Genomic DNA, 12,948 nt, shown 5'->3' on the forward strand with positions numbered 1-12,948 from the left:
CCTCTCCAAGGACTGGTCCCTCCTTGCAACATGTCCAAAGTATGTCAGACAAAACAGACTAACACAGATTATACTACACATCTAGAAGTGGCCAAGTTGGTTCTGAAAACCCAGAGCTGTCTGCCTCCAAAGTCTGTTCTTTTCCCCTTCTAGTGGGTTGGATCTACTAGAAGCTCCTAGGAATAAAGAAGGGCAAACTCCTTCCATGTGACTTCAGCTAGGAAAACCCAAAGAGGATCAACTATGAGTAGCTTCCAACTCAACAACTCGTGAGTGAATGATATTCTAGGACAGATTCTTTATCAAAGCCAGGGATCACTGGTATTTAGAGGTGAAAAGAAATACATCCTATGAACATATTTCTTCTAAAGACTATGTCCTAGCAACCCTAGTAGTTTATTGAGTGTCAGTCCGCTAAGCAAAAGACTGAAAGTTCAAGCACACCTGCTTCTCTACAGAAGGGAAGAAGTAGTAGGCTCACTAGAGAACTGTAACCTTGGAAACACTACGAGGCAGCTGCACTCGGTTCTATAGTGTGTGTACACACACACACACACACACACACACGTATATAGTGGTACCTATCCTGATAGGAAGGACTTTGAACTACTCTTTCAAGAAGAAGAAAAGGCAGAAGGCTGGAACATTGTTTAACTGAAAAGATTTTCAATACATTATAATTTATAACAGACATAATTGATAGTAATAAACAGCATATGAAACTCGATGAGAACTCCATGGCATAAAAATGTCCCATTTCCCAAGTCTTTGAGTGCCAGCACTGTATTTAGCACTTTAATGAAACAGAAAATGCTTTAAAATCTAGAACTCCTATAAAGACAAATAGAACACAGTAGAAAATGTGTCTGACATTAGAAATTACTGAATATTACTTTTTTTTAAATTGAGAAAAGAAAGTAGAATTTAAAGGTGAGAAAAATAGTTGGATTAAAACAGGTTGCATTATAAATAGCAGTTTCTAAAAAAGATATAAAAGGAAAATGGAAAATCTTTACCTTTCAATTTTGACTCTAAACAGGTTTTCCTATATTAAATGGCCACCATGAAGCAGTTTATTTAACAGCTAAAAAGTTACCAAATTAAGAACACCAACTAAGTGTGGGTTGAAGTCCACAGTCAAATTACACTATTGCTCTTTTTTTTTTAAAAAAAAAGGGGGAAGAATGATGGGTACAAAAGAACTGTTTATCACCCCATAAAAGGCTCATTTGTAGTCATAAAGTCTGTAACCTGTATTTTCATAGAATAGTGGCCGACAGCTGGTCAGTAGCCTCTAAATCATGGTCAAAATACATGACCCTTGCATCCACAAATTGTTGGTTTTCTTGCTCCTTTTTTTTTTTTAAAAAAAAAAAGCAAGCAACTCTTCCTGTTAGAATTCTTTTCCAAGAAGTAATTATAAAAGTTCCAAAGGCTAAAACAGAACTTAAGGATGAAAAAGAATAAAGCATTTATATTAAGAAGGGGTGTGGGGGGGGAAACCCCAGTAGCATGCACTTAATAAATCAGCTGTTATCTGTAAGCTTGATTTCTCTTTAAAGCAGGGCCTGTATCAGTAAGCTTCTTGCACAAAAGTTACAGCAATAAGCATTTGGAATTAATTTCACAAGATCCTGGAATGATCTTTATTGTTATTCTAGCTCTTCTGCCTATTTCACTCTATACTCCTAATATCCATTTATAAAATGTTCTCCATAAAGTCCCTTATGATTCTTTTCAGGCATAAATCATACTAGAAAAAAACTTCATCTTCTGTCTTCAAGATGTAAGCAGAATAACATTAAATAACATTAAATACATTAAAACTGCAGAATCTGACACCCAATAAAAGACATGGGTGAATTAAAGAAAATGCTTGAGATAAGTTCTATTTCTTGTTAAGTGAAAAAAAGACCAGTTGCAGGATCTATCTGGCCTGGATATGCATGGATTGACGGAGTAAAACTATAGATTGCATGTGTGTGCGTGCATATGTGCAGCTTAGAGACATTAGTTTGGAGAGAGGTACAAGAAATTTTAACTATGTTAAGAATTATATAATTTTTGAGCCATATGAATATATTTATATAGTTAAAATTTGAAAAGCTAAAAACACATCCCTGATCCAGCATATTAAAAAAGTCACCATATTTACATCCTGAAATAAACCCTTTTTATTTTAACTAGTAAGACTTAATAAAGGGTATTTAAGGGAACTCTGGTAGCCAAGTGGCAAGAAGCTACACTCCAATCCTATAGGCATGCAGCTGGAGGCCACCAGCTGTTCCATGGGAGAAGGACAGATAGTCTCCTCCCCTGTGATTAACTTCTTCAGAAAACTTGCTGGAGGGTCAGCTGTGGGTTGGTTCTGACTTGATGGTACACAACAACAACAACAACAACACAATCCTATGTCAAACTAGTTTTTTCAGATTTGAGTGCATGAAACGATACCCTTTAAATAATAAGGTTGAACCTGCGGTAGAGTCAAAAATACATATTCAATAGACCACCTCTATAATGTCCTTTGTTTTCACACATTCAATGCCACATTTCCTTCCTACTCAAATCACAAGGGAAATATTGTAGGCAGTATAGAATGGGATTCCTGGGTGGTATAAATGGTTTCATAAGCTTAGCTGTTAGCCAAAATGTTTAACGTCTGAATCAAGTTGGAGAAACTTCAGAAGAAAAGCCTGGTGATTTACCTCTAAAAAAAAAAAAAGAAGTCACTGAAATACAGTGTCTGTTACTAAAACCAATGAAACAGAATTGAGAACTAAGAAATAAACCCATCCATCTATGGATAACTAATCTTTAATGAAGACATGAAACATTAAAACGAGGGGAAAACAGCCTCTTTAATAAATTGTGTAGGGAAAACTACATATTTACCTGCAGGAAATGCAAATAAGACCCCTGTCTCACACCATATGCAAAAACTAACTCAGGATGAATCAAGGACTTCGACATGAAACCTAAAACTAAGAAGATTATCAAATTAAAACTTGAGGAAACAAAGGAGCCCTAATCTAACGCACAGACTATCAAATATAACTGAAAATTCATACACGGCAGAAGATAAACCAGACAACTAAGACCTCTTAAAAATTAAACCATTACGTCCTTCTAAAGATATATCCATTTTTTTAAAGTAAGATTTATCCAAAAGTAAAAAGAGAACATACAGTGGGTAACAAGTTGTGTTGCCAACTTAAACAGAGGTGGTTCAAATCGACTAGATTTCGCAGGAGAAAGATGGACAATCTCTGACATTTACAGTCTCTGAAAACCCACTAGAGTGTCAGTACGTGTAATTTCCAACTTGACGTCAGTGAATTAAAAGCTGCATTATAGGCTGGGGAAAAAAGTTGGCAATGATACATTTGGCAAGGAATTAATCTCTAAAATTTATACTCCAATATCTCAGAGAAAAAAAAAGACAAACGCCCTATTTATACACCTCACCAAAGTGAACATTTAGATGACCAACACATGAAGAAATAAAGGCTATACAATTTGATGGGGGATTAGTAAGGGAAATTGGAAGAATCTGTTCTTGAAATCAGTGTATTTTAATTTTGTAAATTAACCAGTATTTTTTAAAAAATCTATGTGAACATAAAATCTATTCTTAACTGAAAAAACAGTAATAAATGCTTAAGGTCAGAGACTTAAGTGTCAGCAAGTGCAACTCAAAGTTATCCTATGAACAATAGACCTCATGTTCTGTCCTATACCATCTTTATCATCTCTGATATAACTGATTCCATTCCTGCACCCACTATGTCACTCCATCTCCTTGAGGGTCTGTCTTTCACTGACCCTCGACCTTTCCAAAGAGATACAAACCAACACAGCAGTGTTACTCCAACAACAACAGCCAAATTCAACAAGACAGCAAACAACAAATGGTGGCAAGGGTGTGAGGAAATTGTGGGAATATAAAATGGTTCACTATGGAAAGCAACTTGAAGCACTTATTGCAAAAGATCAAGGAATGCAGCCTTCAGTATGGATTGCATCTCAATATCAAGAAAACCAATATTCCTATCACTGGACTGACAGGTAACAGCAAGATGGATGGAGAAGAGAAATGAAGCTGTAAATAGCTTCATCTTGCTTGGATCCATAATTAACACCCTTGGTGGCAGCAGTCAGGAGAAAAGGCAATGCACTGCACTGGGGAAAATCTGTAGTCAGCAATCTTTCCAAATTACTGAGGATAATGATGTTGATTTGAGGACTAAGGTGCATTTGATTCAGGCCATGTTCTTTCCAATCACTAGCTGTGCATCTGAGAGCTGAGAGGAGGACAGAAGAACAGATGCCTTTGAGCTATGGTGTTGGAGAAGAGCACTGAGCATCCCATGGATGGCAAAAGAACAAACAAGTATGTCTTGGAGATGGTGCAGCTGGAGTGCTCTTTGGAGGCAAGGATGATGAAGCTTTGCCTCCCATATTTTGGGCATGTTGCTGGGAGGGGCTATTCCTTAGAGAGGGCCATGATGCCTGGAAGGGTGGTGGGTTGGCTAAAAAGAGGTAGACCCTTGACCAGGTAGACTGATGTGGTGACTGGCTCAATGGACTCCTACGTGTCAGGAAGTTTAAGAATGGCACCGGGCAGAATAGGGTTCAGATCTCTTATTCCTAGGATCGTTATGTGTCATACTCGACTCAATGGCACCTAACAAAAGCAACATGGCACTTCCTTAGAAAGTTAGAACAAGACATAGCACTTAACCCAGAAATCTCATTATAAGGTTCTCCCAGAAATAAGATCTGGGACACAAACTAACATTTACATACCCCTTTTTATTGTAGTTTTGTGGTTTGTTGTTTTGCTGGTTTGGAGTTTGGTTATTTTTTAAGAATAGCAAAGACCTGAAAGCAATCCAAGTGTCCACCAATTAACAAATGGCTAAAAGAACTGGTATACATTCACACCATTTACAGATTACTAAATTAAATACCAACAATCTCTAAAATATTATACAAGGGTGAATCTAAGACAAATTCCACTGAGGAACAAAAATCAGTCACAAAAGGACAACTGTGGTGCAAGACTACCATTACAAAGAGTTAAAGAAAGGTTTCCATATCAGTAGAATCCATTTTGGAAGGTTAAAAAATACGGGAAAGAATGGAGAGTCAAGTAAAAAGTAATAAATCGATAAAATGAATGAGAAAGGCAACACACAATAAGGGGTTTCCAACACATCAGAATTCATTAATGACATTAATCAGGGATAATTATGTTATACAATGAAATGTCTACAAATGAAATGCCAATGATTTGTCAATTTTTGCTCAAATAGAAATTCATTTATATTTTAAAAAAACCCAAAAATCAGGCATTGAAAACTCTACAGACTTAATAGGAAACTTTAGAGACAGGAATATACATCAATGAGCAAAGAATAGCTCAGAAAAGGTGGCTGAGGATAGTAGTAGAACTCAAACGGTATAATTAACGTGACTGAAGTGTACATGTGTAAATCACTGAAATGGCATATAATCTTCCCTGATAATAGCAACAACACAAATAAGTTACTAAAAAATATTAAAACAACAACAACAACAACTTTTTGGAGCCATGTTCTTCTATGTGGATACATCTGGGGTCACCATAAGGACATCATCCTACAGCTCTGGAAACATTACTCATGACATTTAGTCCTATATTCCCCCCCTCCTAGCCCTCCCCCCAGGGCCCGCAAGTACTCCCAAGAAACTCTTAGGTTTATTATGCTAATGAGGTTATCATTGACTCTATTAACTTGTTTTCTATAAAAGTGAAATATGCTCACTGTAAATCTACAAAGCAGGACAGAAGGCTTGCAGGCAAATATAGAAACCCTCTCCCTCACCTGAACGGCACATCATCAGGTCTAACCCCCAGAAATAGCTGCTGTGTTAACAGGCTCTCAACAATGCTCCAGGAAAAGCTATGTGAACTTTATAAATAACCAAATTCTAAAATACCAATAGGAGAGATGCTTAAGCCTCAGAAAACTTTATGCATAAAGTTTAATCATTAAAAAAAAACCAAACCAAAAACCCCACCCAAGTATCTCCAAATTTGTGAAACATGGTTCTTCTTCTCTAATAAAAAAAAACCTGGGCTGTGAGTCTTAGGGCAGAAATATAAAACCCAGGATTGGCCAATTTACATGCTTCCAAATTACAATGCCTCCTCAAATATGTAATCCGCTGAATGTGCGCTGCCAATATTGGTCTAAGTAAAATCACTGTCCAAGGGAAACTGTGTCCAAAATGCAGGCTGACAAGGCTGTCATTTGGCAAGAGAGTTTTATCCCAGGCCAAGAGGCCAGAAAACAGACAGGGGAGCGGTCTTCTGTTCTCTCACGGCACCCGCTCCAGGCACTGCTGGAGGGTTTTTATGAAACACTGTAATTCTATTCAACGGTTCATTCCAAACATTCTCCAAACACCTAAAATGTGCCAGGTACTGTGCCAGCCTCTGCGAACATGATCATATAATACCCATTCCTTGCTCAGCCTGGAGGTGCTGAAGCCAAGAACGGTGACAGCGTGGCACTTAGGGACCAGAGCAGTGTAACATGGTGGAGAGAAGAGGTGTATGCCCAATGCAATGGTGGTGAAGGAAAGGGACCAAGTCTGTTCTGGCTTGCTTTCATTGTTCTATCTACAAATTCCTTGTTTCTGACAGTGCTGGACATAGCTGTCCATCACCAGTGAGTTAGCTCTGAGTCTGCTCTTGTGGTCAACAGTAGAGTTGGAACCAACCCATAGCTGACCCTCCAGTGGGTTTTCAGAGGTAGTTAATCACATGGAGAGATTGCCCATCCTTCTCTCACAGAGCAGCTGGTGGGATCAAACTGCATGCTTTCGGGACTGCAGCGTCGCTTCTTGCCATTAGGCTACCAGAGCTCTGTAGCTCAGAGGACAGAGAAAACCTGCTCCTCTACGTTTCCAAGGCTCTAAATCTTTATAGAAGCCAACTGCCCCACCTTTCTCCCACACAGTGACTGGTGGGTTTGAACTCGTGACGTTCTGATTAGCTGAATGTCTTAAACTCAGCTCCTTTCTGGGCACGCAGTGGAGTTTTCATCCTTATCAAGGGAACAAATATAAATTGCTATTGTTGTTATGTGCCATCGAGTTGCTTGCGATTCATAGCGACCCTATGTACAACAACCCTAAACTCTTCTCTGTCCTGTGCCAATTGCACCGTCTCCAACACACCCATCCCGATTACCCCAGTCACTGAATCAATCCACCTCATAAAGGGCCTTCCTCTCCTGTGCTGTTCCTCCACCCTCCCAAGTAAGATATCCCTCTCTAAGGACTGGTCCCTCCTTACAACATGTCCCAAGTATGTTAGACGGAGCCTCAGAATCCTTGCATCCAAGGAGCCACCCAGTTTAACCCTTTCCAGGATGAATCTGTTTGTTTTCCTAGCAGTCCATGGTATTCTCAATACTCTTCTCCAGCACCACAACTCAAAGGCATCAATTCTCTTTCTACCCTCCTTAGTCATTGTCCAACTCTCTGATGCATAACAAGTGATTGCAAAGACCATGGCCTGTATCAGACACACCTTAGTCTCCAGAGAGACACCATTGCTCTTCAGTACTTTGGAGAGGTCCCTAACAGCAGACTTTCCCATGGTAATGCGCCTTTTAATTTCCTGGCTGCTGGTGCCAAGAGTGTTGACTGTGGAGCCAAGCAAACTAAAGCTGTGTACAATCTCAATCTCTTCACCATCCATCCTGATGCTGCCAATTGGTCCAGTGGTGAGAATCTTTGTCTTCTTGACATTGAGCCTCAATCCAAATAGAAATTACCATTTAAAATTCAATTCCTCGAATATCAAAATGCTTAGCATAAGCTTTTAAGTGAGCAATTATTTTAATAGCTAAATACTGAGCACACAAGTGCTCAGGTGTACTTAATGCTTCTTGTTGCTGTTGTTGATTGCTGCCAAGTCGAGCACAATTTATAGCGACCCTCAGAACAAGAGGTCTGAAGCCTTTCTATAATTCTCATCACTTATCAAAGTTCATCAGAGTTTTCCAGAGGCATGTTGTGTAGGAAGTAGAAGATCAAAACTTTTTAAAGCCATTCTTGTATTTAAGTACTGGAAGTACCTGAAAGCAATTCTAACAATTTAGAATGCCAGCATTAATATGGAAAGAAATCAGGAGGTGTAGCAGACATCATGTGCCTGGTACTTGGAACGCCAGGTGAGCAGGGGAGTCCAAAGCTGAGCACGGATAAAGGAGAACTACATTCTGAGTAAGTAATGGTGAAATCACCCTGGTGTGGGACGGGGCCAGGAAGCCTGGCTCGAATGAAGTGGAATGTAGAGGTGGGGACAGCTACCTAGGTTTGGAGGCTGCAGGTGAGCAAGTCTACTTCTCATCTATTTTCATACAACACACACACCAGCTGCCTTCCAGGTAGGTCCTGACCTTTGTAACTTCGGTGTGTTAAGCAGAATTGTGTGCTCAATGGAGCTTTCAATGGCTTTTTATTTCACAAGTAGATTCTCAGGCCTTTCTCCCAAGGCATCTCTAGATGAATGCAAACCACACATCTTCCCCTTGGCCGTCTAGTGAGTTAAGCATGGGCATGTCTGGTGAGTTAACTATCTGCACCCCTCAGAGACTCCCAATGCAAGGCAGAATCATGAACTCTGTGTGCTGTGTTTGAATCAACATATTTCTTGAAGAGCTAAAGTTAACAAAGATGAAATCAGGTTTTAGATGATAGGTAGAAGGGAGCTCCAGTGGCCTAGCGGCGAGAAGCTCCACTACAATCCCAGAGGTAGGCTGTTCGAATCCACCAGATGTTCTGCTGGAGAAGGAGGGAAATCTCTTCCTGTGCCGGTCAGATCCTATTTGATGGTGCACACAAACAAATAATTAAGATGATAGGTAAATGGATTAACGAAGAGCAGCCAGTTATTCTTAATCATGTAGGAATACAATCAAAATGGCACTTTATTTAGAGAGGGTCAAGCATCCAGGTGAAGCAGCAAGGGGCCTGCATTCCAGGGTCTCACCTTCCTGAGGGGAAAGGTACACAAACAGGCAGCTCTTTGTATGCAAACAAGCACAAACAGCTCATTGGATACAAAGAGCTCTGAAGAATAGTGAGAAACTTCAGGAAGCTTAACGCTGATCGCTCCAAGTGACAGAAATGGAAAAAGACTTAGGATGGAGCCCAACAACACATGGGGCAGAAGAAAAGAGGCAAGACTCAGGGAAGCCAAAGAGCACATTAAATGCCCCTTTTTCTTTTGCTTGCATGGCTATAACAACATCATCATGTTAAATGTCTTAGTTTTGTCTCCCCAGATAATGCCAGAGGACAAGGTCTATCGTATAGCTGCATATGCCCACATGGCCACTCACGTACACAAAAATGAAAACTTTAAAAGCATAGACACCTCAAGCTTTGTTAAATCCAACTGTGAAATTATATATTCATATATTGCATTCAAATGAAAGAAAAAAATCAGAAATAAGAGGTACCTCAGACACCTGCTAAAGGACAAATGTGTATTTTTCATGCTAATCACAGCTTTCAGATTCATATTTAGAAATCCATTGGAATCTGATTACTTATTATTCTTTCACTTCTTTTTCTTTTCAAACTGACAGCATCACTATTTATAATATGGCAATTACCAAGACCCAAGTATCTCACTTTCCAATATGGCAGTCATCTACCAAGTCACCAGTTACCACTGAGTTGCTGGGCTCACACTTACAGAGGCCCATGTGCCTCAGCAGAACTTTGCATCATGGTGTTCTCAGTATTAGATGATTTCTCCCTCTCGTAGTAAGAAGCTGCACTGCAATCCTAATGGCACATGGTTCAAATCCACCAGTTGCTCCATAAGAAGATGGACAATCTCCTTCTATGCAATATACTGTCTCTGTAAACCCATTGGAGAGTCAGCTATGGATAGATTCTGACTCAATAGCACATAATAACAACAACAAAATGATCACCAGGCATTCCTTCTGAAGTACCTCCTGGTAAACTCTAAACAACAAATCCCCTCATTAGTTGCCAAGCACATGAATCATTTGCACCATCCAGGGACTTTCCGACATTCATTAGAGAGTACTTATACTTCAAATGGTCATTTCAAGAACCAGAATTCATCAAGCCAACCTCTGGACACCCCTAGTGGCTTCTCTGCTTGTTTATCACATGTTAGATTTAGAGCAGAGACTAAAAGTGCAGATTGTTTCAGAAGATATTTAAAATTAGACTCTCAGCAATTTTTCACATGGAAAAGACTAGACTATGCAACTTAATATGAGGTTTCTTAGAATTGTTTAAATATTTTTAGGTTTTGCTAACAACTGCAAATACTGCTGTTGAACATTCCTTCTGAAAACTCGCAATGGTTTATAAATACCCCCAAATAAAGTTTTATTTTACCCAAATCATACATCTCTAATACGTACTGGTACAGTATTCTCATTAGAGCATTCATAGTGAAAACTGTGCTAAAAGCTAAAATTACAATCTGTTGTTGTTGTTGTTGTTGTTGTGATCTAGTTACACTCAGCTCATTAGAGACTTCATTATATTTCAATAGAGAGGAGAGAGAGAGAGAAAAAAAAAAGACAGATCCACAAGTTTCAGGACTCAATGTTCCATGCTTAGAAATAAACTGAGGGAAAGTGAAAAACTCCAGTGCTATTAAGTGAATAGAAGATGCAATGGAACTAGACTGGATGAAGACTTTTCAAACTCAGAATTATCTGCTTATAACATTAATCACCAGGAGATAAAATATTGAACCTGTTGACCATTCTCATTTCTAAGTCAAACAGTAATTTAAAAAACATGAATGATTATGACTGTAAGAAAGGACTATAAAGGTAATTTTAACCTGGAGGTAGACATGACATCCTCTCAGCTCTACACACCTCCCTCTCCATCTTACGTTGCTGCTGTTGTATGCCGTCAAATTGCTTATGCATTTAACTGCCTCTGAAAACTCTAGCAGGTTTTCAGAGGCAGTTAAGTGCATGGAAGCAGACTGCCCACCTTTCTTCCACGGAGGAGCTGGAGGATTTGAACCCCGTGCCTTTGGGACTATAGAGCAGCTTCTTGCCCCTAGGCCACCAAAGCGCTCTCTCCATCATAGAGAAGAAAAAATGTCAACATGGAATAAGATGCAATCCTATTAAGTGCAGAACTGGACACTTACAGCAAGTATCAGAGTAAAAGGAAGAATGTTGTTGTTGCTGTTATGTGCCGTTGAGTCGCTTGCGACTCATAGCGACCCTATGTACAACAGCCCTAAACTCCGCTCTGTCCTGTGCCAATCGCACTGTCTCTGACACTCCCATCTCGATTATCCCAGTCACTGAGTCAATCCACCTCATAGAGGGCCTTCCCCTCCTGCGCCGTCCCTCCACCCTCCCAAGCATGTCCTGACCACTCAGATGGTACAGAGATTTGCAGGTTTTGCAGGTGTGAGATTAGTGTCCTGGCTCATTTCCTAGTACTGTGACTATAGGCAAACCAGTTAGGCTCCATTGGTATCCTCATCTATAAAGGGCTGGTATCATCCGTGTCTATCTCACAAGGCTGTTGGGAGGATCCTGGGACTTAATGGATGCATTTGCTCTGTTGAGGTGAAGGGCAGCTTTAGAAGAAAAAAATCAAAGCATTTTAATTAAATGTACAAAGAGCTCGAGTCAGAAAATCAAAAGGTAAGAATTTGTTCAGCATTTCCCAAGCTGACTGAACTGAGAAACAAATTCAAGCCCCAAATTACAAAACTAGAAGGACACTATGGGCAAATTCATGACTGATCCAGAAGAATTAAAGGAAGACTGAAGGAATACACAGAGTTGCTGTGCCAAAAAGAACTGGATGACATGAGACCATTTCAGGAAGAAGCATATAATCAAGAACCAATGGTAAAAAAGGAATAAGTTCAAACTGCATTGAAGATAATGGCAAAAAAATAAGGCCCCAAAAATTGATAGAATATCAATTGACATATTCCAATGAATACATGCATCCCTGCATGTGCTCACCAGGTTGTGCCAAGAAATCTAGAAGACAGCTAACTGGCCAATCAACAGGAAAATATCCATGTTTATTCTCATTTTTTAAAAAGTGATCCAATAGAATGTGCAAAGTATCAAATAATATCATTAAAATCACAGAAAAATAAAAAGGTGAATTTGAACCTTAACCTTCCAGTTAGCCACTGTGTTTGCCAAAACCCCAGGTTTTCAGATAAGGATGCCCACAGACTATGTTTCAGTACATAGGGGATGCTATTTGAACTTGCTTCTATCTACAATAGTGGGCTGTCATTTCTTGTTCCTTTCTTAAGGTGTAGTTGGTAAACTTACATGCTCAGAACTAGACCATTATATAACTCACTGTATAATCCCCCAGGGCCCATTTTATACCATTAAAAAACAAACAGATGCAAATTTAGGGGTATTGAATGGATTCTGACTCATGGTTACTGTTCACTGGGTTTTCAAAGCTGTTTATCTTTACAAAAGGAGATTCCCCATCTTTCTTTTGAAGAGCAGACAATGGATTCAGTTAGGAGCCCAACACATTATACATGACTCTACGTAGGACCTTTTATGTCATAAGTCCATCACCTTTATCCAACCTCTGAGGAAATACATGCAGGCAAAACTATTTTTTTCCCTGCATAGTATTTTTAACTTAAAATGTTACATTTTAAAAATATAATGTATATTCTGTTGTTTTTGTTGTTATGTGCCATTGAGTCTCCTGAGTCATTGAGCGACTCATAACAAAACTTGAATGTATTTTAGGGAGCACATCAAGATGGATATTTAAAGATATTTTCTTTTTACAGTCAAGGGGGTGGAGATGAGATGAGAGTGATTACTTCAAAATACAATAGAAGAGAAATCTGATAGCACTGAAACA

The 12,948-nt window shown here is 39.3% G+C and overlaps 1 protein-coding gene across 1 annotated transcript in view; it reads right to left on the reverse strand.

Annotated features, from left to right (window-relative positions):
• The window catches only part of RSPO2 (R-spondin 2), a 185,272-nt gene that overhangs the window by 63,202 nt on the left and 109,122 nt on the right, over window positions 1–12,948 (reverse strand). The window lies entirely within an intron of this gene.

The sequence above is a fragment of the Elephantulus edwardii genome, unplaced genomic scaffold (genome assembly GCF_000299155.1).
Source record: "Elephantulus edwardii isolate Elephantulus edwardi_28Jun2011 unplaced genomic scaffold, EleEdw1.0 scaffold00114, whole genome shotgun sequence".
In the NCBI taxonomy this organism is placed as follows: Eukaryota; Metazoa; Chordata; class Mammalia; order Macroscelidea; family Macroscelididae; genus Elephantulus; species Elephantulus edwardii.